The sequence below is a fragment of the Monocercomonoides exilis genome (assembly GCF_001643675.1).
Source record: "Monocercomonoides exilis strain PA203 chromosome Unknown scaffold40-978991, whole genome shotgun sequence".
Classification (NCBI taxonomy): Eukaryota; Preaxostyla; order Oxymonadida; family Polymastigidae; genus Monocercomonoides; species Monocercomonoides exilis.
Genome location: NW_027150585.1, coordinates 325,183 through 331,182, shown reverse-complemented (window position 1 = coordinate 331,182; position 6,000 = coordinate 325,183).

The window sequence follows — 6,000 nt, the reverse complement described above, 5'->3', positions numbered from 1 at the left end:
AGTTTGGCATTCTTGTTATCCCAACCAGATGAGATAAAAAAAGTTCATTTTAAACCAATGAAGAATCGCTGATTTCATTTATAAAAAATTTCATTTTTTCTGTTTGAGCTGGTTGAATAGACTGTTTTGGCTTCTCTTATACTGCCACAATGCTTCTCAATGTCTTTTCATTCGGACTTTTTTGAGTGATAGATAAAAATGTTCAGGTGAATTCGTTGCAATGATGGTCTTCCGGCCCATATGTTCGGTATATTCTGAAAAGAACTTTGAAAAGTTGTGAAATAAGAACAAGTGGAAGCTGTTGGAGAGGAGAAGAGGCGATATAGACAGAACCACTGGAGATGAATGGCTGGATATCAACGAGGAATAATAAGAATATAGAGAAAATAAAAATTATTGAAAGACAAATATATAATTATAAATAATTGAATCCAGACGAATAAAATCAAACACAACTCTCTAATTTTTTCATTTGAATTGTTTGTTTGTTTTTTTCAAAAAGCAGATCAAGTGGGTCATCTTCAACCTTGTTTTCTGTTTCAGTCTGAACTTTAGCTCTTGTCCATTTCGTTGCTCTTCTCACAAAAAGAAAGTGAGTTTTCACACAAAATAAAAGAAGAGGAGATCGTTTTTCCAGCAGCACCAGTTAAAAGGAGACGAGTGTTGTGAAGAATTGAGTGAAATATTTGGATTCTGGTATTTCAATGGGAATTGGGGAGTGATAATATTGTGGAAAAGAAGAAGGAGATGTGCCGTCTTCCTTCATGAAGAGGGCGGTGGAGGGTGTCAACACAGAAAAGGGGAAGATGGCTTCATCAGCTGTGAACGGGATGGGAGAAGACAAAGCAGTTTTTGAAGGGTTTGTCGATTTCTCTGCGTTTGGGTCGTATCCTTTGAGTGACAGCCATGGAATGTCTGAACTTGTCAAAAGCAGTTTTGTAGAAGAAGAAGTCGATGCATTCAAACTCTCCTTTTTCGGCTCGATTATCTTCGGAGGAGGAGTTTGAATGCCACTTTTGGAGGCGCCGTGGGTGGGATCGAAGATGAATTGGTGGGGAATACCTGAGAAGTTAAGAGGAGATTATTCAGAAAGATTGATAGAAAATAAATAGAAGGAAAATAAGTAGAATACAATAATAGAATGAAATGAACAATAATAATAATACGATTAAATAGCTTTCACACCATCAAAATAATATCCAAGAATTGGCTTTGTATTCAACGTTAGTTTGGCTTCTTTCTTCTTCCAATTCCATTGCTTTTGAGCAGATGAAGCTTTAACTTCATGTTTTTCATCGTTTTCTTTTTCTTCTTCACTTTCACATCCATCTTTTCTTTTCTCTCATCTTCACTTCAGAACCAGATGCTGATTCAAACGATGGTGAAAAAGATGAATAAGAAGTTGGATCATAATCAAATGGCGGATTGAGAAGAGGGCATTTCAATAAAATCAATGATTGCGATTGTTTCATTCTCTTGTCTGTTGAAGCAACTGTAATAATGTGCTGCTTGAAAATGATGATGAAGAGGAAGAGAATGAGAAGAAGAAAGACTGCACATAGAAAATAACCAATAATATTCTATTTTTTTTTCTTCAGTTTTCAGTACCATTTCAACTTTCTTTTTTGATCCTTTGCTGCTTTTTTCTTTTTCTTTTATTTCCTGTTTGACAATTGAACACTGTGTATCTCCGTGGCATCGCTTCTACTTTCAGTTTCCGCTCGGATGAGTAATTATTCCCTTTGCAGTTGCCATAGCTATGTTTTGGTTATCACAAATAATAACCATTCTTCATCGTTATCAGAAACAATTTCATTTCGTAACTTTTTCTGTTAATCGTATTTTTATATTATTCCAAAGATCTTTGTCACACATTTCTTATGTCTTCCTTTGCTGTTCCCAAACATATCGTGTTTGTTCACAAAATTAAAAACACGTTATTAATGTGGAACAGAAAAAAAACTTTATTCAAATATATATATTCTTAACAGTGACTCATTTGAAAAGATGAAATGTTTGACAAAAAAAGTTTTGGACTGATTAATTATTTATATCAAACATGCAAAATTTGCCTTTTCTATTAATTCAAAAAGACTTTAATTAAAAATCATAAACTGTTTTCATTATTAAATAGAAATGGAAATAATTTCTGTTTAGAAACAAAAGTCAAAAGAAATAGACACATACGACAGATCGATTTTTTCGACCGACTGATCTCGATAAAGATCTGTCAATAACCCATTGAAATTTTAAAAAAGCAATAAATTAAATATTTGTTTGCTCTGATCAAGTGAAATTTCATTTAATAAAAAATTAAAAAATATTATTCAATGCAAACAAAGAAGCAATTTTTTTCATTGAATGTTTTTTCGTGAATCAAAAAATCAAATACAAGCTGACAGTAATGTCAGTCAACTTGTCGAGCTAATTAAAAAATGTCAGTCTGCGCTGAGGCCTTGATTAAAGCATGTAAATATTTGTTTTTTCTTGATAAGGAAACCATAATTATATATTCATTGCTATTTCGAACTCTTCCATTTTTTCTCATTCTCGTCAAAGGCATTCCATAACGTCTATGTTCTTTGCATTCTTTTAATAAAGTGTTGCTTCAAGCTTGTTTTTCAAAAGACAACAAATCTGTTTTAGGAAATAAATAAATAATAAATTTTTGTTAATTGATGGAGTTGGATTTCACTTTCTGGCTCAAAAAGAAAAAAACAAAAAATAGAATTGCTTTTGTTTTCAGCATTATAAAATCACCTGTTAAAATTGGATTAATGAATGCATCCATTTCTTTTTGTTCAAATAATTATTAACATTTTTTCAACTTATTGTTTACATGATAAATCCTTTTTACGAATTTTCTATATTAAACAACACACCAACCAAAAAAATAAAAAAATTAATGGAGATTATTCACATGTTTTTTCTATTATTTCTCTTATTTTTTGAAATAGAAATTTTCTTTGTTTTTTCTAATTGTGTACAGATAAGCTGCCTTAAAAGCGGAGTCAACAATTAAAGATATATATATTTCATTAATAAAATTGAGTTTGCTAATATTTTAATTTGATCTTTTATTACAAGTTTTAAAACCTTTCCATATATTTTATTCAGTTGGAAAAAACTATGAAAGTTTGAAATATTATTCAATTTTTTTGGTGTACAAGAACATATTTTATTGCAAAACAAAAAAAGAAAAAGAAAAATAAGTTGGAATCCCAAATATGGCTATTCTTCACTTCAACATTACTATCCAAGGAGCTGTTGAATGCTGTGGTTAATCTGCAATCATTGACTTTGATGTTTCATTTAACAAAAATGTCGTCTTTGACTGGAACAGCGGTAAAAATATTAGGTTTTAATAATCAACGTTTCTTCTTTATCATTAATGAATTCTCATATTCCGTTTGCTTCATAATCTTCTTCTTCCTCTTCCATCACTTCCTTTTTGATTAACACTTCCTCTTCTTCTCATGATCATTCCCCGATAATTCCGTCTTTGTTTCCTTGTTATTATTGAAGTTTTTCTCCTCATCTCTGCACTCTCTTCCTTGTTCCATGATTAATGAAAATTATTTATTTGAATTTTCAAATGCTTCTCACATTTTCCTACTCCTTCTGATATTTCATTTTCAGTTTTTCTTAAAAGCTAACCTGCTGCTGAAGCCGCATCTCCAAGAATGCTCTTGCAATCTCTTGCAGAATGTTATCTACTGACGAAGCGTTATTCAATACATATTCTGTGGATTGCAGTGTGCAACTTTTTTTCTCCACTTCTGTCCCTTCATTTTCATTCCTCGGCCGAATTAGTCATGGCTTTTCTAAAACAAACGATGCCACTTCCTCTTCCATCTTTTCTTTGTTTTCGTTGAATCTTTCCACTTGTCTCTGTGTGCTGTTGGAGAGTTTCCTTTCTCTTCTTCAACATCACAAAACTGTTCTTCTTTTCTTTTATCTCCCACTTCACTCGCATATTCTCGATCCTATAACACAACTGACACAATTCCTTCAGGTTTAAGAACAACATCATTTTCCTCAATACATCAACCACAAACTCTTCCTCCACAATTTCCGACAAACGTGGAATCCTTCTTTGTTTTAATATTTTGTTCATTCACGTTTTTTGCTTAATGTTTTTGTTTTTCAACAAATAAACTGCATCCCTCATTTTGTTCAATATTTCAATCGACCTGTCATCCAAAAAAAAAACAAATACAAATTTCAAAATCACCGTATTCTTTTTCTCGTGTTACATTCACATCATTAATAAATGAACATATGAACTTGTCTCATTTGATCTAAAACACTTTCAAAAAAAAAAAAATAATTCGAGTGATTCTTTTGTGGATTTTTCAACATTATTGAAACGAAATTTTAATACTACTAAACTGATAAAGCCGATAAAAAATCAGAAATAGATTATTGTTCGAACAACAAACTGAGATGAAATTAATCATGATCATAATTGAAGCAATGAATTGAGAGAATCAAATGAAAGAGAATTTCGAAGATCACCGACAATTCGCTTTAATCTTGAAAAAAGTCGTTCTCTCGGAGATTCACCACAAGGAGCTGTTCCAATGCAATAACAAATGTTGGAAAAAATCGTTTCCATTCCATCCTGTGATGCAATTTAACTGTAATATGCAGGTGGACTCTCAAGGACACCAACTGAGGTTGTTGAAAGAATGTGTGTTATAAATTATGATGCATATTATTCTTTTGTTTCCTTGGTAAACTTCACTAATGAATTATTGAAAAATTAATTGAATGATTTTTTTTATTTTGAAATTCCAATTTGAATGAATTGAAATCTTTAATGAATCGACTGCTTCATTCTCCTTTTCCTTTGAAATTTCGTAAACGACTTGAAGTTTTTTATTTGTCACCGCAAAAATCACATCATCTTCGAATTCATGGAAGGCATGCATGTCGATATCTCCGATTTGATAATAATCCAATTCATCACTGAAAGTTTATTGAAAAGAAATCAGTGAAGATCTCGTTTTCACATAGCATAAAGCTTTCTTCATTTAGAATTTCTTCATATTCATCAAATTCTGATAGTTCCTCTGAAACAGAAAGTCCGAATCTTTTCAAATGAATATTTTTTTAGAATTCGAAGCTATTGATTGATCATTTCAAAAACAATTGATTACAATAAAAATTGAATACTAAAATTTTATCTCCTTTGTGAACAACGAACGATCATTAACGACAAATGTCTCAAATTATAAAATTCAATAATAGAATAAATAATATTTCCGCTAATAACACTTTGTGACAAACATGATCATAATTTGTCAAAATTTTGAAAAAGGATAATTTTGCACAAATGGAACTCATATTACATTAAATTCAAGTTTTTTTTAAAATGATTGAGAAATATTGTTGAATATAGTATGGGAAATGACACGTCGATTTGACACATCCGTGAATTTGTCACAAATTTGAAAAAAAGTTGTCACTTCAGACAATCTTTCTAAACGCCCATGATGTTTTGGTATATTCGGAACGATAAAATGATAAATGTGGAATCCTTAATCGATGTTCATTACAACGTGCCTTGAAAGCTAGAACTTGTGGAAGAGAAACTGGAAAATGCAGAAAACCAACATTGTTTAACAAACATAAAGATACTGACTTCGAAGAGCGCGGACTTGAAGATATAAGGAATGGAAAATATCCAACAAAAGCGGATATCACTCAAATGGTTTGTTTTTCGTTGTTTTTGCAACTATTTCATTGTCAATTGGAAATAAGGCAAATGAACATCTTTTAAAAAAACCTATAGAAGGAGAGAAAATAAAGATTGAATACAAACATTGGATAGATCGATTTTTGAAAAGGCATCCAAAAATCATGTTGCAGATTCCTTCATATTTGCCTATTGGAAGAATAGCTCAGTCATGGAAAAAGGTATTATTGCCTTTTTTTAAATTTTGAAAAATTGCACAATGATGAGATATTAATTTAACAACTTATTATTAATTTTGA